The 24,508-nt window shown below is 33.9% G+C and overlaps 1 long non-coding RNA gene across 4 annotated transcripts; it reads left to right on the forward strand.

Annotated features, from left to right (window-relative positions):
* The first annotated feature begins 1,602 nt into the window (after positions 1-1,602).
* Positions 1,603-23,498, forward strand: LOC141449697 (uncharacterized). Of its 4 annotated transcripts, none has more exons than XR_012455655.1 (7): positions 1,603-1,804; positions 13,794-13,899; positions 13,997-14,101; positions 15,753-15,923; positions 16,374-16,499; positions 19,161-19,296; positions 20,347-23,498. It is a non-coding gene; the product is annotated as an uncharacterized lncRNA (long non-coding RNA). The 4 variants fall into 4 exon arrangements; XR_012455653.1 differs by lacking the exon at positions 1,603-1,804 and adding an exon at positions 12,719-12,909; XR_012455656.1 differs by lacking the exons at positions 1,603-1,804; positions 16,374-16,499 and adding an exon at positions 12,725-12,909.
* The last annotated feature ends 1,010 nt before the right edge of the window (positions 23,499-24,508 follow it).

Below are 24,508 nucleotides of genomic sequence, written 5' to 3' on the forward strand. Positions count from 1 at the left end.
GTTTAGTTAGTAGCATCTCTTGGAAGAACACACACCAAGTTTCAGCCAGATCGGTCTATTTCTTTGTGTTTGGCATTCGTTTGAATCGAGGAAGTCGAGTGATTTTCAAAAAATGGACGAAAAAGAATTTCGTGTGTTGATTAAACACTAGTTTATGAAAGGCAAAACGCCTCAGGAGACTAAAGAGAAGCTTGATAAACATTATGGTGACTCTGCACCTTCGATTAGAACAGTTTATAAGTGGTTTCAAAATTTTCGGAGTGGCCATATGTGCACAAGTGACGCTGAACGTTCTGGACGCCCGGTTGAGGTTACTACTCCAGAAATCATTGATAAAATCCATGATATGGTGATGGATGACAAAAGAGTGAAGGTGCGTGAGATTGCTAGTGCTGTGGGCATCTCGAATGAACGGGTACATAATATTTTGCAACAACATTTGGACATGACAAAGCTATCCGCAAGATGGGTGCCGCGATTGCTCACCTTGACCAAAAACGAAATCGTGTGAAGTGTTGCAAGGACGGTTTGCAGCTGTTCCAGAAGAATCCGCAGGACTTTAAGCGTCGTTTCGTCACTGTGGATGAAACATGGATACATCACTACACTCCTGAGACCAAAGAACAATCTAAACAATGGGTTACCAAGGGGGAATCTGCGCCAAAAAAGGCGAAGACCGTTCCTTCGGCCGGAAAGATTATGGCGACTGTCTTTTGGGATTCGCAAGGAATAATCCTCATCGACTATCTGGAAAAGGGTAAAACTATTACAGGTGCATATTATTCATCGTTATTGGACCGTTTGAAAACCGAGCTGCAAGAAAAACGCCCACGATTGGCCCACAAAAAAGTCCTTTTCCATCACGACAACGCACCACTCACACCTCATCAGATGTGGTCGCAAAATTAATGGAAATAGGGTTCCAACTCGTTTCACATCCCCCCTATTCTCCAGACTTGGCTCCCTCGGACTACTATTTGTTCCCCAATATGAAGAAATGGCTGGCGGGAAAAAGATTTTATTCAAACGAGGAGGTGATTGCAGAAACGAATGGCTATTTTTCAGACTTGGACAAATCCTATTATTCGGAAGGGATCAACAAACTATAGCAGCGTTGGACGAAGTGTATAAGCCTAAAAGGAGACTATGTTGAAAAATAAAAAAGGTTTACCCCCAAAAATTAAGTAGTTTTTATTTTTGCACGGACTTTTCAAATGACCCTCGTATTTTTTAATAAAATAATTAATATCTCTTAACTTTTCCATTTTCGCTTTTATTAATAATTCTAAACCAAAAATTTGTTGTACCCTAACATTGCAGTCGATTCCATCGCTTTTTTAGTAACAATTTTTCATGAAAATGACTTACAGGTGTTTGAGAATTACAAGCCTCTTGTTATAATATAACAATTTAATATATTATATTACATGACTATTCAAGATAATTTATGTATTATTTTGTAAATTTTTCATCTGTCTATTTTATTTTAATAAAATAGCTAATATTTACTAGAAGTTCTGCATTTCATAACATTAGACAGCGGAAAGATTGTTTTAACCAAGGTTGAACCAATCGTGTTAGTAATGTTAATTCCAGCCGGCTTGGCACCAGTTTGCCCCACCACTAGGTCAGATCGTTTGGCATCATTCTTATGAATCACGAACTAGTTCCTGCGTTACGGTCAATTGCCTTCTTATTTCGTACATCTGGTTTTTAATGCCACCATTCAAAATTTTTTACGTCTGTGAAGCTGCTGTAAATGAAATTATGGTTAATGTGAAAATTTGAAGTATTCACCGTTTGGGTATGAAATTTTTTCATAATTATTATTATTTGCAAATAAATTGTGTATTTGTATTTGGTGTTCATGATGAATGCATTTGTTTGGATACGTGCGATTGATATTAAAACAAAACGTTGCAGTAATTTCCTACTGATAAAATTTGATTCGCTGCTTCGCTCAGTCTCAGTCGATTCGGTTGATATTCGAGAACCAGAAGTCGACTTTATTGAAAGTTATTTTTAATTACGGTTTTTTGGTAAACAGTACAAATGATTTCTTTTAAAACAACTCTTCAAACTTCGCATAAAAGTTTATTTGTAATTACATGATCATTTTAGTTATAATTTTTTTTTATTATCAGATCTCTTTAAGTAATCTCTTTTTTTGCACCCTCCTGAGCCTTGCTAAATATGTACTACTTAAAAATTGCTTACCAATATAATTATTTTTAAAACAAGGTGCATCAACCTTGGTTTCCTTTGTAATGTTCAACCTTGAGACTATTTGAATCGAAAAATTATTACCTACAATGCGTTATTGTGCTCATTAGATAATGCTGGAACCAGGTATTTTATATCTTGTTATTGAAGTTGTTCTATCAATCTCTTACATTGTATATATAGGTGTCATCGTCGTAAGTCTAGCAAACAAATGTAAACATAGTAATCAACGAGCTCAGTTGTAACCGATTTGAAGGCGCCCACACCCAGAAGCGGAAGACACGAAAGTTTTAGAGAGGGTGTAGTCTCTAGTGCCCTTAGTGCGTAAGCCCCACCACCTCGGCAAGGTTGGACACCTGGTAGGGGTCAAGGCCTGAATGGCCAGGGCCGTACAGTGGGCAAACAAAAGACACCAAAGACACCGAGAAAACCCATGTAAATGAAGATGGAGAAAAATTGATGCTGAAGTGATGAATATGTAATGGAAAGGATACATTATCGATAAACTAGGTGTACTGTAGCCTGGAAGCAACAGAAATGAGACACAGAGAAGGTTATAGAATGCGAGGCTACAGACGTTTGGCGGGAACCAGGAGCGCGGGAAAAAGCAAGGCGGGAAAGTTAAAACGACCGCCAAGAAAAGCTGTGTATGACTGAACACGATTTAATATGATTCTACCTTTCTAATTGGACCGGATGATAGGTACTTCCTAAATTACTAACACTTCTAAACCTACGAATGAAGTTGACTCTTACATACTCTTAGGCTTGGACTAAAATTTGAGTGGTTCTATGCAAGTATTCTACTGTTTTCTAGATCAAGTTGTAGCAAATTTACAACTTATTTTTACAATCTGGCGACATTTAGGGCAATCAGTGTCTGGGCTAATGTAGGATTCTATTCTAATATCGGATGTTATGCCTATTTCATAAATAGGCAAAGGAAAGAAAGGCACTGATCCGTTAGGACCTGTGTAAGAAACTCATCAGTGGTATTTATAAGATTATGACTGTGTTTAAACTCAATGAGAAACCCAGGATTGTAAAGAAATCAAGAGTAAGTGGCCTCTGTCCGGTAGAGGTCGTTGCAGGAGGACACTGTCATTGCGAGGGTGTGCCAAAAGCGAACCCCGAATCTCTACCCCAATAGGGTGTTGAACCAACTTCATTGGGCTGTGAAGTGACGAACTCAGTGGTCTTGTGAGCAAGGGACACTGAAATTATTAATGAGATTTCATGAATTCTCTGTACTATTTCCGAATACAAAGCAAAAGTGAAAGAAATATAAAATGTTTGAATAACCTAATTTCGACGGGAAGTTAGTACAGTTTAGATAAATATAATTTTATTAAGACATCCTTAGTGGAAGTTAAATTACTATCTAATATGGAAGGAAAGAATTTGAAAAAATTTTCCGTTCCCTAATTTGTATGTATATTACCGCCGGTCTACATAATGACAGGGCCGAGCAGAACATGAGTGGTGTGACGTGAGACCGTGTGGAATGAATAAGACAGCAACGAACTGCGTGATGACTCACTCACACTTAGAACATGATCCTACTAGGCTATACGTGCCTCTATCCACGAACATATAACCTTATTACTATATAACCTTTCCTCTATTCCACCCTTACTAATTATCTATTTCGGAGGTCAGTTTAGCTGGTCTTTCTCTTTTTAATGACTAGGATTGGCACACTTTTTTTTTTTTTTAATGTCCTTAGCGTAATCAAGTGATTGTTCATGTAAATGAATGTTGCTACGTTCTAATTAAATATGATGGAAGATGTGTTAGATCGAAATGATTTATTCCAAACTACTAAATCCTGATTCTGATCACAAAAATACTTTTTTCTTTCTCTTTCCGCAAGGGAAAAAGGAAGTATTGTAATCGCTTCAGGTTTTCAATGCGGTGTTAACTACTAAAATAAAAGTTATATGTTTTTAGGTTATGTGCCCAACATGTGGTTTGTATGTGTTTTTTAATAAGTTTGCTAATGTTGCGATAGGCTTATTCCTCTTCAAAAAGATCTTAGCCTATTCAGAACTCTCTCGGAATTGTTCTGATGGAAAATGAATAAAGAATTTATTAAAAGAAAATGTCACAGGAAACTAGGGTTGCCAACTCTATGAAGTTCCAAAAAAGGATACCCTAAAATATTAGGTACAATCAGGGCCGTCGACATGATTTTGGGGCCCGGGTATATACTCGTATATCATTTGGTTTCCTTTTTTTATTTAGGTGTACATGCAGAGACTCCGGCTCCGGGCCCCGGGATAAGTCCCCTCTCCCCCTGTCTGTAATCTGGCCTGGGTACATTTATATCTTACATACTTATTTAAAAAAAGTTCTCGTTACATCAATAACCTGTTGACCTATTCAGTTTAGTTAGAACAGAAAAACAACACGCCAAATGAAGAAGTCTCAAAAGTCAGAACTTAAATCAAAAATACAATAAAATAAATTAGATTTGTGTGAATAATATCTGAAAAAAGGACAAAAGGCGTCCTTTCCTAATTTAAGAAAGGACAAGGACATCCAGGTGTTAAAAAAGGGCAGTTGGCAACCCTACAGGTAACTCTAACTTAAATATCTTTTTATTTGTCGACTAATCTATGTAGATTTCCTCAAAATCCATTTATCAGAAAATGGATTTTATTGAATGGTTTTCCTGGTTTAACTTTTGTTTTTGTTTTTCTTTTTTTTTTAAGGCGCATCAACATCTGAAGTCATGGGCGCCTGGAGCTTTTTACAGAGTATTCCAGCATAAGTACAGTGTTCTCTTGTTGCAGACAACACTCTTCACCATCGGGGAGTGAGCTGTAAGAAGCTCTAAGGGTACGTTCACAACGGAGCTGTGAGCATAGATGATAGCGGAGATGATAGCAGTGATGCATCAGCGCTTATAGAATAACCTAGTACACAACGAAGCTGCGACTAGTGACTCATACGCGCCGGTATAAACGAGCATAGATGATAGAATTGAATTTTTCATTTTTCTGCTAGCTGAACTCCAGTATCGGAGCTTCAAAATGGACGTCGAAAAATTATTTAGTGCTGACTTTACTCATTATTTTTGGTTATTATTTTATTATTTACTTTTAAACAATATTTTGTTTTTTAAATCGTGCTTACATTTATTTTCATGTGTATTTATTTGTTTTTTGTTTTTAATAAAATCATTACTTACCCTAGTTTTTCTTCTATGGTTATAGGATTTCCATGACAATTTTTCCAAAGGTTTCTTAATTTTGACCTTATTTTTTCTAAAATATAGTCGAATGTGGGTGGACCCATCCTCACATATTCAAAAAAACGATCCGGATAGTTTCTAAGTTCCTTATATAGATGGTGAAATTCACCCAAAGTACTTCGTTTTTTATTTATGGGATGTACATGATATTTTCTAAAGCGTTTTTTCTTTAAAATATACCTTTTTGTTGCTGCTGAACATAAAAACTCTTCTTCACTTCTCGGACATGAATCACAGCTCTGTTGTGCACACTAATCAGCGATTATATTTTACTCTATCAGCTATCATCTCTGCTATCATCTATACTCACAGCTCCGTTGTAAACGTACCCTAAGGAAGAGAAATGCAGTAAGGGCCAATAGCTGGTTTCGATCACGTGTTCTGCACGTGGCTACCTAGCACACTAAGCTAATTCCCACGCTGTGTAACGCTAACTTCCCCAAAACAGAGTAATCAATCGCTTGCTATTGAAGTCAGGACTGGTGCAACGACAATCTAAAGAAAGTGCAAAAGTATTTCGATTGTTTGTGCCATCGAAACTATATACTCGGCTAAAAATCGTCAAGAAATTCGTTATCGAAGACTATTATAACATAAAGAAAGATATCAAGCACTAATTGCGCAATCGTCCGATGCAAACTTGCCAACACTGTTACCACTGGGTTATCTTAGTGTTAATTACTCTAAAGAATATAAGAAATTTTCCAGTTTAAATTAGTTTAAATTTTAGATGAAGTTTTTATCTATACTTTGTTTTAAAAAGAATTTTTTTTTAACTAGTTGAAGAAACCAAAATTTCTCATTTTATTTTGGCACCGTTTCATTTATTAAAATAAAATATAATTACTTTTTATTTTTCGATGATTTGTGAACCCTTTTTAGCCGTATTAATGATCAGGTTAATTAAAAACATGGGTAAATCTATTAAGATTGTGCATTAAACTATTCCTAGAGCGTAGTTACTTTCTTAAAAAACATTTTAAAAAGCAGCTAATGTCCTTTGAAGTAGTATAAAGCTTACGCAAGATTATATTGAGTCATTTATTTATTTCTTTGTATAAAAGGCTGAACATAAATCCTCATAATAATCGAGGTTGATGATGTCTAAAACTGATGTCGAGAAAGAAAAGAGCTTACAAGACAAGAGGCGTCTAAGTGGTAGTGTTAGTTATTTGAATTAGGATTCATTCAAAGAGTTAATGGAGGATAGATTTGTCTCAGTATACAGTTATTTTGATGGAGCAAACTAAACTGCCCGAATATTGATATTAATTAGAAACAATTGAAGAGTTGGGCTCCGATTTTGCTGGCCGAGAATCAATGGGATAATCAGGCTGCTCTGTGGCTTTGAGCAAGCTGAACAATAGCTCCAAATGCCAGGCTAGAAAGCAACGAATATTGGCTAAAGTGATAATTGCTGCCATTAATCTGTAACAAAAATTAACATTAGTCATAAAAGAGAATCATTAATGGGAATGTTTTAGTAGCCTTAATGGTTATATGAGTGTCTCAGGCAAAAGGAAGCGATATTTTTTTCGCCCTGAGAAGGATGTTTCCAGCCTTAGAGCTTCTTACAGCTCACACCCCGATGGTGAAGAGTGTTGTCTGCAACAAGAGAACACTGTACTTATGCTGGAATACTCTGTAAAAAGCTCCAGGCGCCCATGACTCCAGATGTTGATGCGCCTAAAAAAAAAAAAAAAAAAAAACAAAAACAAAAGTTAAACCAGGAAAACCATTCAATAAAATCCATTTTCTGATAAATGGATTTTGAGGAAATCTACATAGATTAGTCGACAAAAATTAAGTTAGAGTTACCTGTAGGGTTGCCAACTGCCCTTTTTTTGGAAAGGAGAGTCCTTTTTTAACACCTGGTTGTCCTTGTCCTTTCTTAAATTAGGAAAGGACGCCTTTTGTCCTTTTTTCAGATATTATTCACACAAATCTAATTTATTTTATTGTATTTTTGATTTAAGTTCTGACTTTTGAGACTTCTTCATTTGGCGTGTTGTTTTTCTGTTCTAACTAAACTGAATAGGTCAACAGGTTATTGATGTAACGAGAACTTTTTTTAAATAAGTATGTAAGATATAAATGTACCCAGGCCAGATTACAGACAGGGGGAGAGGGGACTTATCCCGGGGCCCGGAGCCGGAGTCTCTGCATGTACACCTAAATAAAAAAAGGAAACCAAATGATATACGAGTATATACCCGGGCCCCAAAATCATGTCGACGGCCCTGATTGTACCTAATATTTTAGGGTGTCCTTTTTTGGAACTTCATAGAGTTGGCAACCCTAGTTTCCTGTGACATTTTCTTTTAATAAATTCTTTATTCATTTTCCATCAGAACAATTCCGAGAGAGTTCTGAATAGGCTAAGATCTTTTTGAAGAGGAATAAGCCTATCGCAACATTAGCAAACTTATTAAGAATTTTGATAGATAAGATGACTGGCACGCATAGCCCAGGGATTAGGTCCTAATATTTACGTCTAAATACAAAAAGCGATAAGCTGCATGGACCACAAATTTCTAGGTGGCCAAATAATATGCTTGCTGATAATCCGAATATTATTATTGCATCGACGGGCTTTCCGATTACATTTGACAACTGCCTTTTAAAGCAATTAACATTTATAAATAATAAGTCAACAGATTCATTTTGTACTTATTAACGTTTTTAATTTCCTTTTTTAAATTGTTCAGTGCGCGATTAAAGGAATATATTCATAAAGAACTAATTTCTCACGTGAAATTATAAAAAATGAAATCACATATAAAATCTTATAGAAAACGGACTTTACCGTACAGGAAATGAATCCCTCAATAATATTACTTCCTTCGTAAAAGATCAACCTAATGCACTCAAAACCTATAAAACGTAAAATATACTATTTATTAAAAAACATTAATCAATTTTCTAATTATTTTTTTTAAATATAACACTGTTGATAAACTAATAACTGATAATTTGTGTGAAAGTCAAAAGGTTATTTTATTTTTAGACTAGTTCACATTTATTATCTAGAAACTTAATTTTTATATTTCGGATTCCGCGATAAAGAAATCGGCTAATGGTTATTAGTTATATTGCTCATTTTTTTCGAAATTCTTTCATTAAATATAACTTTTAAACCTTTTCACTTAGAAGGCTTCCTTTCTAAGTGAATATTAAAAAAAAAAAGAAGATAAACTCGCTGAGAATTGTGGACTAGATTTTATGCAGATCCTGAATCTAGCAGGTAGAGTGTTTTGTACCGCAGGCAAAATTGTTTGTCGCTCAAGCATGAACAGGTAACAAAAATACATCCTTCAATGTACGTAGTAGATATATATACTATCGCAAAATCGTGACAATATCTGGCAAATCAAGAGCATGTTTAAAATCTGAAGGCATCATGAGTAGAAGTCTTTCGGCACACTGCCTACCGCATTAAACGAACTTTCAACTACATCCTTGATTTCTTTTTTTGGGATAATCCAAGTAAAATAGAAAATGTAAATTTAAAAAAAAATTATTTAGACAAAAAAAAATAATAGTTTGTATATTATTATTTTTAAAAGGCGTCGGTAGTCATCAATAACGAATATAATTATAAAAATAGCTGTTTCTATTTGTTATTTATTTAAATGTTATGTGACATTAGCACTGTTGACTGTGTGAGTCCAGGATATCGTGCCTATCAAACGGTTTAATTTTAACCCTCAAACCACAAGATGCGGGTCGGATCCGACCCGAGGCGAAAACATATTTCCATTGTTCCCCCCACAATTAACTCTTAGCGATTAGACTCGGTATACCCTTTCTGTGAGTCCTTAGGAAGAGGCCACACTGTTTCCGCCGATTCGGTAAGGGTCTCTCCGCTCTCTAGGTTTGTATTTCTTTCAGTAAGTCAGATTCTAGGTCGGATCCGACCCGACCTTGGTATTAACGTTATACGTTTTGTCCTGCACAAGTGGAACAAAAATGAAGAAAGTTACTCTGGAGATGCACGTTCGACGTTTCTCAAGAACCTCGCGTTTGCCTTGACGCTTCCTCTAGAAGAAAAAAGATTGAAAAACGAGCGTTTTCCAAAGGAATTACTCCTTACGATTGGAAAATATGTCCTACTTGTTCCCACTGATAATGGCGAACAATCAAATGATTTTTTCCCATAACAATATGATAATTTTGTTACCACACAACTAATTTACTTTAATTTTCATTCAACCTTTTTGTAAACTGTTTTGTTTTTATTGAAACAAAGTACCTTTTTCAAGTTCATTTCTTCACTTATTAGTCCATTCTAAATAGACTAATGCCATAAAATCATACAATTTATTAAAAAAATTATACATTTTATGTAGAAATAAATGTGTTATTTTGAGTTATATTTGAGTTTTTCACTGTAAGCAAGAAAATATAGTATCGGGTCGGATCCGACCCTATCTTGGTGTTCGTGTCGGGAAAATTCATCTTGTGGTTTGAGGGTTAATAATTTTTAGATAAACTCAAAATATCCCATAGTTCTGGGACTCCAGAATCTGGGCTCCAATGGTCCAATGGATCGTCAGCAAATCAATACAAATTTTCCGAAGGGAACCACCATTTTATGAATGACCTCAATGTTTAGGGCTTATTTTTACATGAAAATCGTTCCCCATACTGAAGTAAACTGAAGGAAATTGTCTATCGAAAACCTATATTTTATTTAATACTACAAACTAAAAATTTTGATATAATGGTTTAGCTGAAAAAGATAGAACAATTAAAAAAAATAAAGAAGAAGGAGAAATTTGGAAGGAAGTATAACTTTTCTTTTTGCCAGGAGCAATGAACCTATAAAAGGATATGTAGTGCTCATCATAATAGCAAGTGCATTGGAAGTGCAATTCTAAAGTGCAGTATACAGTTTCTTTGCTATTGAAATGAATACTAAGCATGAAATCATGAATAAATGTAATAAATGGTAAAAGCTATAGGATATTGTGTATGAGAAGGAGGTCTATTAGGAATAGGAAACTGGTTTTATGGCGTCATACAGGCTGTAGTGATGATGCTGACACAGCTTTTATTTCTTTTGAAAAATTCCAATGAATGAATGTGTCTTTCTATTCATTCGTTTGTGGAAATGTTTTATAGCTTTATTACATCTATTCAGAACATAATTACCGCCTGCTAATAGATGCTCAATAAGTTGGCATTTAGTGGGTACTAAAATAGGGTTATGATTTTATAAAAGAACCTATACTTTACATTAATAACGAGAATATGGGGCCGGCCCCCGGTTGTACCTCTCAAGTTAACATTGAACAACCAGTTTACACCAAACTATTTTATTGTTCTTTGAAACAAGACTGCCGCCATTCGTTTAAAGTTCTGTAATTCTTTCTTTTAAAGTACTAATTAGAGCAATATTTAAAAGTAAAGTAAAATTGATAACAAAATGAACAATCTAGGAAGGTAAGCACTATATATGACTGATTATCATCACTAAATAATTGGAAAAATCAAAAATAGTTCAAAGTAAAACCTACAATTTAAGAAACATTTGCAAAGAATTAAAATTGTAATTTTATTATATTTTTTAGTCATTGCTTTTAAAAATGGCAAATGCAATCTATATAATATATTTTATTAAATATATTGCACAAATCCTTTAAAGAGAAGGTGAATTAGCGAGCCAGTGCATCCAAAGTTCTAACTCTTCGATTTACTCTTTCTTCGAGCCTCTTCAGCTCTCTGTCCAGAACTGTATTATCCAGCAGACGGGAGGCCAGCACTGAGATGTGTTGCGCGCTGATGAACTTTAGTGTCGAGCCATTTCTATAAATAAATGAAAATCTTTTCTTTAGATATTTGAGCTTAATAAAAAAAAGACTGTGTTGGGCTTTTGTAGATCGTGCGTGTATGATTTTGGTTATTTCAGGTTCAAAAATGGATCTATTAATGTTTTAGCTGACCATTAAGTTTGGGAGCTGACGACGCACTTTTTAGTTCAATAACTATTTCCGATCACTTTTGAAGTTGATGTGAGATCTGTCTATTTATTGTCTATTTTCTATTTCTACATTACAAGCTATTTTTTTTAGTCTCAGATCTTTTCAAACAAAGATTACTAGCCGCGCATCATGGTCGATAGATCCCTAAAAACTTTTTCATTTTTCTACAAACATAAAAAAAAACGAGTACGAAAGGTTTTGATCGTTAAAAACTAATTACTAAGACAAAAACTATTTTTGGCAAGGTGTCTTCAAGCTCTGGATTTTTTGATAGGAACCTGAGTTCTCCAGGTCCATTTTTAAAAACAAAAAATCCGGCATTTAGCTTACTTTTTGGGGGAGAAGTGGCCGTCTCATTTTTTGCCAAATTCATCTGCGATTTTTATATCTGCGATTTGGTGATGTCACGAAGAAACTGAGATCAGTTTTTGGAGTAAGTTTTCTAGACTATGACTGTGCTATTAAATTTTGCATATACGGCGGCAGGGCACCTTCGTCAGTAGTTTGGCATCCAACGATGGATGATTCCATTCAATGAGAACCAATGGCAAAGACCTGGTTGCTCTACCGAATGACTCTCATCCTCCTTTGGCCCTTGGAGCTTTTATCTCACGTGTAATTTATTTAAGTTGTATCGTTTTTTCGAGTGTTTACTCGAGCAATTCTGCTGCTGCTCGAGTGAGGCAGTGATATTGTCTGCAGAGCGAAGCACCTGATGAGTAGTTGAATGATGTCTCCGAAACATGAATTAATGAACCCTAAATATTCTTTTTTGCTCTGTCACTAAGGATACAGTCTTTATAAAAAGAGCTTCTATAAAAGTTTAAAAAGAAGTGGTAACAAGCAGATCGATCTACAAGAAGTTATAGTTGTAGAAATTATCATTTAAAATTCCACTTTAAAAATCATTTACGCTAGATTTCAGAACTGAAAGAAATAAAGTCTTTAAATGAATAGCGTGTAACTTGTAGAATGTGGAAACAGCCACAAATATAACTAGAGAAGGTATGTGGAATTACTGTTTCATCTGTATTTATAAATTAAATGTAATTAGAAAAAATTCTGAGATTTACAAAAATAAATAGAAAAATAGTGATCAGTTTACATCAGCCCAAGCATTGTTATCTTTTACCAATAACATTAACGTATTTTGTATAAGTTTGCGCAACATTGTGAAATATTGTAAAATACCAATTTTGTAACTTGGACTTATTTCCTTAAGCAAGGATTCAATTCATTATCATTCTATTTTTATTATTATTATAATTACAATTATTATGATAAAAGAAACTATGGTAATATTAAAGAATACATTTCAAAACGATATTATCTAAATTGACATATATTTCTGGTTTAGCTTGTTGAGAAGACCTTGAAATGTTGAATGAATAAGTTTGAAGATGTATCTTATTAGCAGTGCACCAGTCCAAGGGCGAACAAATAAAAGTAAAACTTCCCTTTTAATTTTAATGAGCATTACTACTTTATCAAAGCATAATATTAGATTATCATTAGTTAGTATAATTTTTATTGCCTCGCTTTTTGTCCTTTGGTTTACTGTAAATCCGACAGCAGAAGAAAGAGGATAAGAATTTTTCTCAATACTCTTAAACTCTTCAATACTGTCTTTTCTTCAGAATTCTTTAGTTTAATGTTTAATCAGATTTAAAGTTTTGAGATTTCTGAGTACAAAAAGAAGAATAAACGAATCGCAGAGATTTCTGGGTAGGTTTTCTCTGTGAAAGCAAGTATTAAATTTTAAATATTAGGAAGTAATAAATAATTATTTAATGAGAATATTATATTTCTAAAATAAACCAAACATTTGTCTCACTTCTCTTTATGAAGAATTAAGTAAATTTCCTCTGATATAAATTTGTGTGCTTAAAAAATTCATTTTGTGAAGCAGAGTGACCTCTAAAAGTACAACTTGATTATTTTTTCTTTCTTTTAGTTGCAAAAAAAATTAAACCAAAAAAGTGGTCAAGGGCGGGCGAGATTTTCGATTCCTCTTTCTTCTTATACTTTATAATCAAAATTTCACTATGAACTGAACAGTACTGTTGAAACATTGCCAACTTGTACAAGGAAATGTAGAGATATTTAATAAAACATAATAACTGGAAATGTAAGATAAAAACCTTTATCCTAGAAACCTATAATTTCAGGCTTTTATTTAAGGATGTTAGTCTATTAAAATTTGAACGGAAATTTTCAAGGTTACTAGCCAACATTTTGGTCACTATCGGTTCCAGAATCAACTTTACAAAAAACATTGTTAATAATTATATTATGATTATAATCTTACTCTTTCTACTTTACTGTTTTAGGAGTATTCGATATGAGTGTGTATATGTTATCAATGAAGATTCTTTGCTCTGAATTCGATATCACTTGAATCCAATTACTCACATTGCTTCAAGTTGGTGACAAGTCGTGAGTACTGAATTTGTTCTGGCTGCTTAGGTCAGAATTATGTTATGGTAGGATGAATTTGGTGTAGACCTAAATAACAAAACTCTATTTGTAACAGGTCATACCTAGGTACAAATATGGATGAATAAATATTAAATAAATAAAATATTTCAATCTTTTTCCAAATTATATTGGTATCTGCAATATTAGAAAACATTTTAAAGTAAGTATAACATCACCTCACTTGTATTGTTAGAGAGGGCTTGCCTGAGCGACAAACCTTGTAATCACCAAAAGATTTTTGTTCGCTTAGGGCGTACCCCCAAATCGATTAAGCAGGAATCTATAGTGATAAGTAAATTGGAAATAAGTCTTACATCATTTTTATAACCAAACAAGCCATTAATTCACATTACTTTTATTAAAAACTACTCGCATACATATTTATTGTTCTTATTATAATTTGATGTGAACAAATGGGCTTGCATTGTTTAATATCTAAAAATGCTGATGGTTTTTTTATATTTTATTTTTTTAATACTGCGGTACCAAGTTTAATTTATTTCTATTGGCTTTAACAAATTTCATTAAAAAAAAAGATATCTCTTAAATAAGTAGAACCAAACGGTTGGGATGCATTGGTTGCTAGGCTTGGGAATGTTTGGATTTCAGTTCTATCCATCAACCGTGAAGATATTTTGTTGAAATTCGTTTTACAATTATGAATTGTACCTATTTAGCAATTAACTGCTTTTAAAATTGAATCGCAAGGTTTCCAGTTTTATAGAATATTAAGGAATGATTTGTAATATGTTTATCTTTGGTTAGAAGTACTTTTTTCTTTTTTAATTTCTTTTGTACAATTTGTACAAGTATATACAATAAGTAAATAGGATGTAAATAAGATGAACTGGTGCGGGAAGAGCAGGAGGAGAGAAGCTACCCAGCGGTAGCACTCTCTAGATGAGATAGGGGAATGTGAGGAGGAGAGAGTAGAGATAGGAGAATAATGACGTTTAGTTCTTCAGACTGTAAGGAAGTCGCGGGGCCACTGGCGATTCAGTCGGCGAGGATTATTGTTAGGGATGTCAGAGGAGGCGAGAGACTGTACAAGAGGATTAAAGCAAGCAGAGAGAGCAGTATGGAATTTTTGATATTTAGTCTTGGCGAGTTGGTCTATGAAGGGAATGTTGAGGTCGGTGTGAAGAGTGAGGTTAGTCACGTAGAAAGGAGCATCAACTATCTGTCGGAGGAGTTTTGATTGAAATGTTTGTACCGTCCGTACGTTTGTTGGTTTGGCTGAACCCCACAGCTCTAGTCCGTAAGTCCACATTAGGATATCCACATATTATTGTGTAGTAAGCATTTGAGTTCAATGGGTAATTTAGAGCGTCGTTCAAGTAGTCTGTAAAACAGTTTCGCACGTTTCGTCATTGCTTGTCTTTTAAGTCTAGTGTGTAGGTTCCACGTGAGTCTTTTGTCTATGTAGAGCCCAAGGTAGCGCACCAGATCTGTATAAGGAAGAGGATTGCTGTTGAAGAGGACAGGTGGACAGGAGACCCGCCGGAGAGTAAACGTGGCATGCTGGCATCTATGTCGGTTCATTTTAAACCTCCACTTCTTTGCCCAAGATTCTATTTTATGTGAGTGTGTCTGTAACTTGTATGAAGCTGATGAAGGATGTGTACTTGTAGCTAGTATGGCTGTATCGTCAGCATATGTACAGGGTAGTGTAGGGGTTGTATCGTATAGGTATGTCTGATGTGTATACTGTGTAGAAGTACTTAGTAATTTATTTAAACTATTTCAAGTTTTTTAGTAATAATAATTATAAATTGTTAATTTTTTAAAAAAATTATTTATCTTAATTACAGTAAAAGTTAGTTTCTACAGAGAAGGATTAATGCTGCCCAAAGAATATCAAATTGTGTGATTAAAAAAAAAAGGCAGTAATGCCAACCGGGTGTACTGCAATAAGTTGTAAAACTGAGAGGAGTGAATTAATGTACTGCCACTCAGCAAAATGATCTTCAGATAGAAACTATGTAAGAGTTTTTATAAGGGAAATAAATGGTTAAAAAACGAAAATTATTATAATTTGAATTTGATAATATTTCTCATTTTGATTTATATATTTATTATTCCTACAGATTATCTTAGTAATTACTTTACCTTTATCCATTGAAGTAAAACACAAACCTCACCATTAAGTATTGCTGAAATTTGCTTGGAAACTGAATTAGATCGGTTTTTCATAAGTTCTTTTCATTATTTTCCTCTGCTTGGTAATGCGATAGTTGTTAAAGATACTCTTTTCTTTTCTTGCAGAAGAATTGATAAATGAAATGATAAGCTATAAATGGAAACAAATCTTGAAGATTTTTGTTTTATATAAACAACTTGTTAACAGTGCAGTTATAAAAGTAGAGAAGTTAACTCTGACTATAGTTACCAGATTAATTGCACATTTTTAATTAATCAATGAAATATTTCAGTGAAATTGAAATTTAGATAATTATAGTGCTAATCCCACTGACCAATGAATCTTGGAAGAAATGACGTAGTTGATTAAGGGTTTTATCCTGCCGGTGAATTTAAATCAAAAGAAATAAATCATTTATGTATGTATATATATTCTTTTTTTGGTCTTCAACAAAGGGTTTACAGAAATAATTCTTAGAAATAATCGGCTCAGTTAATTCTGCTCCCGAAGCACTTAGTATGCAGCCACCCTTCCAGGTGTGGTGTTATGATTTTTGAATAAATTAAATTATATTCTAAGAATTAGAATACCCTTTGTGCGTCAAACATAATTATGCAAATTTATTTAAGTCTAGTTTTTATTAAAAAAAAGATTTATTTGAGTTATTTCTTTAATAATAATTACATAGAATTATTATATGCAGAAACAGTGTGCTCGTGGATATTATTACAATAAAGGGGGATCTTCGGCACTTTCCTCTTATAGGCATCTTAAACGCTACCATTATTCAAGATTTGTGACATATAATTATTATTCTACATCGAAAGTTTATGAGCAGGTTAACTGTGCAGCTAAAAAGGTACAAGAATCAAAGGCATTTTATTTGAACAAAACACTCTTTCAAAGCAAACAGTATTTCAAAATAACCAGAAGTCATGAAGTAATTGTCTATTTTTTTCAGGCATGGCCTAACGTTCAACTACACAATTAGTTTAGGTGGACAGGAGCGCGTAGCACATACTTTACTACATTTTTTCGAACAGATAAAAATTAGCTACTCGCGGTATTCTAACTGGGAACTTTCCTCTCACAAATCCAAGCTTCGTAACCACTACTCCTACACCTACTCCCAGAGCCTCAGGTCATTCAAATCCCTTAATGTGTTAAAATCAAAAGCCTCAAATCTTCTAAGACAATTTATGCAGTTAGTACACCGCTGATATCCTTACCCCGATGATATCTACAATTCTAAAAACAGGTCATGAAAGTTACCAAGTGGAGTGATCGCCTTAGGCAGCCTTCAACCTAATTCTTCTCTTTTTCTATTTCTCTTAATCTATATTCTCTTTTTAATTATTAAATAATGGATACTAATATTATTCATAATTACGTTATATTCGAAGAATAAGACATTGATCTCATGCAGGCTTATATCCCTTACAGAGAGATAACTATAATATCATTTATTTAATTTATTATCAACTGATTTCATTGACGTCTTCTACACCTCCATTATTCTAGGGATTTCCTGTGGAATTGTTCACAAAATTCACCATTTTCTTTACATCCTTTCCTTACATCTGTTACGTGGGGAGTGGAATAAATATAAGCGATCCTAAAGTGGAGGATCTAGCAAAAACAAAAAGGAGCAACTTCTACTTAAATAACTTGGATGTGTAATGATTCTTATCTAGGGAAGCCTGATGACGGTTTGTGGTTATATATTTCGATTAAATAGAAATAGTCAAAGAAGTTGTAAGTGTTCATTTTCAGGGAAATAATTTATTGTAAGTTTTCAAATAACGTCTTGTAATGTGAAGTTATCATATTGAGTGTGGCTTCCTTGTTTGATATCAGCAGCATTTAAAAAATTCACTCAAAGGAGAAAAATTTCTATATCTTTCTCTTGTTAGCATTAATCCCAAAAAGTCAGTTTCTTTTAATACTAATCCATTTTACTTCTTAAAGCCCATTAAAAGAAATATTAAATTCCTTCTAAAGGCTAAATATAAGTACCCGTCATAGAGCAAGTACAGCAGACACACGCTAGCCAATTTGTGCCACTAATGGTTTGGTTTGTGCGTAACTTGTACTGTTTGGACGGTCTCTAGTAGCGTTGATGTTTACAGTCAACATGGCAATAGATTCTTCTGGGACCGACGGGGGGGAGGGGGTCCATGGACTTATTGAAAAATCTTCATTTCTTAGTTTTACCTTCAAGTCCTCCATTGTTTACTTTTTTTACAGCACCCAAAATCTTCTTTTTATGGTTTAACATTGCATGTTTTTGATCTCTGTAAGCTCCTGGTTAGTTACGTTTATGATAATTGGAGGTCAGTACTTAAGATCGGTATGGACATTACTTTCCAGTTGGTTCTAGAGGAGTAATCGGTTCACTGTTTTCTCTGTCTGTCGTAAAAGGTAACTAAAGGAGAACCCATCACCTGAATTCGTTGCAGATGATGCACCTCATAGACTTTGTAGCACACTGAAATGGGAAAGGCTGAGCCAGAATCCTAAAGGAGGCCAATCCAGATTTCTCTGGATCAACCAAAAATGGCAATACTATTGTGGGAATCACTTCAGCTAACTAACGCCTGTACTCTGACTCTCTAGAACGATTTTTCTTTGTTTCAATTCCCTGTAAATTATGCTAAACCTTTTAAAGACCTAGTTAGTGGAAATGCTTTTCATTTAAACTGTTTTTTAGGAGAGAGAGTTTCCGTAATGTTAGGCTACCTTCAAATTCGTTTCGTTATTGTGATCCTGTAGCAAAGTCAACTAGCATTTAATGAAGATCCAAAGTTGGACGAAATACTGGAAAATTCCAGTAAGATTAAGTCATGTGAGTGTGAGACACAACAGATTGTGTCTGCATTGGTAAGATATTGGTTATGTAAGCATTACCCGTTACATTTGCGTCACAATCTCAGATTACATTAATGTAGCTACAGGTACAGATTTGAATGTCTGATACTACATTGATAATGTATAATTTATCAGAAAGGGGATTATTAAACCAAAAACTTGTTCAATGTATTAAAGACAAATAAATAATAACCTTACTTTTACTTTTTAGGTTCATTAGCTCTTTTTCTATAGCAATAAGCTGGGAGCATTGACCGTTGGCGGATGTCAAGAGAGAAGCCCAGCCCTCGAGACCAACCTGCCTCCAGTCCTCCTTGACAGCCACCGGCTTAGCTTTTTCAAGAACGGTAAAAAAGAACGAAATAAATAGAACGTAATTCAAAATAAGAGTGAACTTGCTTTGTGTGCGTAATTAACACTTTTATATTATGATTTATAATAATATTCTTTAAATCAAGCCTTGATGTTTCTTTGAAAGAAAGCTAATTAATGTTAGATCGATACTCAGTTTAAAGAATTGAAAGGAAGATTATGTTTTGTACGTGTGAATGTAAATTTATTCCCCTAACCTTAAAATATAAATGTGGGGTGCCTAACCGAACCTCAATATGGTTCTTATCTCCTTCATCCTGAGCTTCTTGAAATAAGCGGGGATGAGTGCCAACAAGGTTCTTTGAAATTCCTTGCCGGCTTGTTGCGCTACCTATTGCGTCGAAGTCGACAGAAGAAGCTCTAGTTATTTCCTTAATGCGGGAAACGAGATCAACTAGTAAGTTTTTATTATCAGACAAATGAAGTAAATCAGTTTGAAATTTAGATTTGAATTCCAAAAGTCTTATTCTTCTTTTAATAGAATGCGTAAAGCAAAGATCTGTGATCTGTGTACACGGAAAAATCACTACCTGCGAAATTTTTTATTGAAGAATTTACAACTAGGTGTCCTTACCGTAAGAGTTGTCTTTATTTTTAAAGAGCTTTAAGGCTTGTTATGCCTCATCTGTTAGCTGATCTATTAACTCTGCTAATGGTAATTGGTAAGTCAATGGAAATGTGAGCTTCCACGTTAACAGCCTCTTACTCCTGATGACCAGGCTGCGAAATCTGTCCTTTCCTGTTCGGTAATCTGTAAGAACATAATCTTAACTTTGGAGTTTGCGCCAATGTACAGCGCTTAAAATTCCTTATCGTACATCCTGGTGAGAACAAAGTGTTTCGCTGTTTTTGTTTTCTCGGATATTCAGAGGAAAATCTAAGGGCCAGCAACTAAATTCGAACCCGGGGACCTCCGCGTGGGAATCAAATACGCTAACCGCACAGCTAATCCCTCCTTACCTTCGTTTTATCGTTTTCCATTTCAAGTTTTTATCTTGGTTAATTACGTTTATGTTTAATTGCAGGTTACAACTTTAGACCTGTCCAGTGGATGTGGGTTCTGGAGAGTAATAGGTTTACGGTCTTCTCCGTCTGTTCTTAAAAGACAACTAAAGGAGAAGGAGAACCAATCACCTTATCGGAATCGCTCTGAAATCAACTCAGGTGACTCAGACTCTCTAGCCCACTGAAGACGGTAAGGCTGGGTCAAAATCCTGAAAGAGACAACCCTTGTACTGCGATTGGGTTTTGAAACTAATTCCCTATGTATCTAAAACTTAAACAGGTTAAAAGAAATAAAAACAAAAGGTTAATACAGAGATACTTGAATTGTTTGCAATTAATTTTAAAAAAAATTCTTTTAGGGCATTCATATATTTCAGCTTTTTCTATCCAATGTTTCTTTTCAAAGTGCCAAAAATGTATCTCCCTTTAATTGCTTATTCCTTTATTCATTAATTTTTATTTTGATAAAGGCAGCAAAACTCTGACACTATACTCCCAACGTTTTTTTTAACCAAGGTCGCCAAGTCGGTCTGAAAAGCAAAAAACTGAAAGCAAAGGACAGTTTAAACTGGGTAAAATTGTTACTCTGTTCAAATCTCCGTTACTATGTTCTATACTCTTTTGTCCTTAAAAAAATAATAATAAATGAAAATACAACTTCTATATGAAAAGAGTTTTACAAAACTTTTTAAGAGGATCATCACTTTTTGAAGGTCATCTCCAAATTGCCAATACTTTTTATACAACTTATTCTTAATAAAAAAAAATAATTCAATACAAATCTCTGGTCTTTTATATGAATCTTATTTTTGTCACAATAAATTCTCGGAAATTATTAAAACTTAAAAGTGTATTTCTAAATGGGATTTTAACTTCATTTTTCCCCTAATATTCTTTATAAACATACATCTGTAGATTTTCTTTTGATATCTTTCAGTTTCAATTTTTTGATTTGTAATCTTTTCTTCTATTAACATTCGAATTATCTCTATAAATAAATTTTTATCTATTGATTTTTTTCCCCCAAACGATGTTATAATGTATGAAACCGCTCATTTATTACCGCCTAGCAATAATTATTGCATTTTTCATTGATTAATAATTGCCTGAAGCTCTTCAGAAATCTGAACACTCATTGCTACCTTAGGCTGAAGTCTACAAATGTACCCAAGCAAGTGATGAAAGTTAGAAGAAATGGTGCAAATACAGAAGTACATATATGTAGATAGCCAGTGGGCGGTAGCAAGCTTACACCACAAACATCTTAGGAGATCGGCGTTATGTGTTGAGATGGTAGCCACCGCCGCTTTAGTCTGCGATGTGGATTTGAAGGAAGTGTTGTAGTAGACATGTTATACATCAGAGGGTTGTAATGACTGGGCAGATTTCAGTGAAGTTTTGTGTATCGAGATTAATATATTTATGAAACGAGAATAATATTTTAGGACATTCAAAAATATTTTAGTAATTTTTGTCAAAGATATTCTTGAGATTTTTCTTCTACAAAAATAAAATAATTATTCTGAGCATTTAGAATCATATAGGCCTTGTTGGGATTAAGTGATATATTCAAAGGCACTTGCGTTGAAACGTTTTTCATCAAAGTAAAACTGTAGTCACAAAATCTTATTTTCGCTCCTGTCCTGATTACATCAATCCAATTAATAAAAATGGATTGATTGCGACAATACTTTTTTGACAAAAAATTTATTGCTATGTAATCCTAGGATCCGTCCGCTAGAAAGAAATTGACTCTCAACTCTATTAATGAATGAATTCAATTCTTAACGCCTTTTTTTTAGGATAACTGTTATTGTTTTTATGGTCTCGTCTCTTATTTATTGGTCAAATCAAAAATAAATGTTATCAATAAATATCAATTTAGATAAACTCGGTAAGATTAGTCGATGAGGTCAGAGACTTTAAGTCACCCTGGTTAAAGACGTTACGATAATGACATATAATTTCCATTAATCTATTAAGTTGTCAAAAAAGATTATTGGCTATGATATATTGATGAAGAAATTAGTTACCTTCTACATGACTTATAGTTGGGTTCTTACCGTTTATACCATCTATTTATTGCTTTATAATCAATATCTCTAGAAAACATATTTATTGTTCTCTCATCTCATTGATCTTAAATACTAACAGAATTAATTTAAACCTTTAAAGGCGAAACCATTCACTACCAAAGCTCCAATAGGACGAAACAACTTCCTCAGTGTGACAGTCAATATGAGTGCTGTGAGGTAAAAGTCACGAGATTTTATTAAAATATCCGTTAAATTTTTGATTTCATATAAGAAAGGATCTCTATAAAATACATACAATGTACAGAACTCTAAATGATTTTTCATTTAACACCGGACATTACTCTTAAATTTGAAACACTCTTAAAGTAATTGCACACTAATACAGTTGAATATGTTGCCATTGTAAAAAAAGTAGTTACAATGATTTACTGACCAAGATAACAAAGGTGTAGTGGTTTTTCAATTCAAAATGATCTCAAACTATATTTGATGAGCACGACGGATTTTCAAAGACTTCCAAAGGTAGCCGATACTGAATCTTCTTATCCACATACTTCAAACCGACAAGAAGGTGACGGTGACAATTTCATCCTTTGTTCGTAAAGAAAATTTTGGCCTCGTTCATTTGTAGAACGCGAAATGCCAAAGGGTTAGATTATAATTATATACAATATAATGAGGTTCTAACAGCCTAATTTAAAGTTCCGTCAATAATTGATCTTTATTAATATTACATATACCTATAATCTTGAATACAAATGTATAGTTACCATTACGCATAATTAGAATCTTATTGAGTTTATCGCCGCGTATGGGGAGCTCATCTTGTGATGACAGCTCTTGATAGTCTTCAATTCTTTTTTAATATCTTTGTGGTGTTGTGTAATTGTAGGAAAAGTGTGCTTAAATTTGAGATGAGGATTGTGCCAGTGTGTTGGAGAATGAATGAAAATATCTCATAAAATGTTTAGAATAATTCCTACCGAGGATTTTGAAACTTAGCCCACCTTCAATGTCACTAAACATAGCAACTACTGCGCCAGATCTACACTTGTAGATAAAGAAATAGTTTAATCACTTCAAGTAAGTTAATTGTAACAACTGTAACATGTAATAAATACATTATTTGCTGAAAATCTAGTCTATTTTTCTTCTCTTTATTGCCTACTGCTTTATTCAACCGATGTCCACCCAACTTGTTCTAGGAACAACTTCTTCACTGGGAATTTTCCTTAAGATTCCAGAAATGCTATTCTATCTAATCGGTCATCTGACTTCTTGAGCCAAGGACGAACAATTTGAATCATTAGCATTTTAAATAGGATAGAATTGAAGATACCCTATATTGTAGGAATGCAATTTCCTATTTTTCTTTTTTGGTCAGCTATAGTTCTCACTTATTGTTTCCAAGATTCTCCTGAGCACTTTTCGCTCAAATTTGTCTAACTCTTTGCAGGAGTAATAAGATTTCACTGCCCCAAGGGCGGTTCTCACCAACGTACTGGCGTGTCTTCGTCACTCGGAAGGCAGCACTTTTCTTCATAATTTTACCCGGGTAAGATTCCAGGATCTTAACGAAAGAGAATCATTGGATTTATTTTCGGAAAAATCTCAAAATACTGCAACTTCTGCAAAGGGATAGTTCAGGATGGTTGATTTCGTCGAAAAGCTTTTTTTAGCTGCCTAAACCAATTTCTTTGATCTTTTGTTTTTGAGTAATGGTGGATAAAAAGACAAGGGATCAGCTCAGTAGGGCACACAATTTCTCTGCTGATATCCCGAGTTCGAATTTAGAAAAAAGAACCCTGTACAGAAGCCGGTCGTGCAGAGTAAGAGACTCCGGGTACAAATGACCCAATATGTTGAAGTTTATTTTAGTAACAGAATAAGAAAAATTGTTCAAAATAACAGTAACTAATAAACAAACCGATAAAGAAATGGAGAAAATTCTAAAATAAAACTTCTTTTCTAATGTTTCTTAGAAGCATGCATTGAAAGAAAACTATTCACACTTACCTATTGAATTTTTATGAGTTTATGTTAAAGAAATCCACTGCAAAAGTATTAAAAATTTATTTCTTCAGTGATTTCGTTTTAAAAAATCAAATGATCTACATAATGTTTAAATGTACAATACCCTTTTATT

This window comes from Rhodnius prolixus, unplaced genomic scaffold (genome assembly GCF_049639745.1).
Source record: "Rhodnius prolixus isolate KJV_2025 unplaced genomic scaffold, Rpr scaffold_2, whole genome shotgun sequence".
Classification (NCBI taxonomy): domain Eukaryota; kingdom Metazoa; phylum Arthropoda; class Insecta; order Hemiptera; family Reduviidae; genus Rhodnius; species Rhodnius prolixus.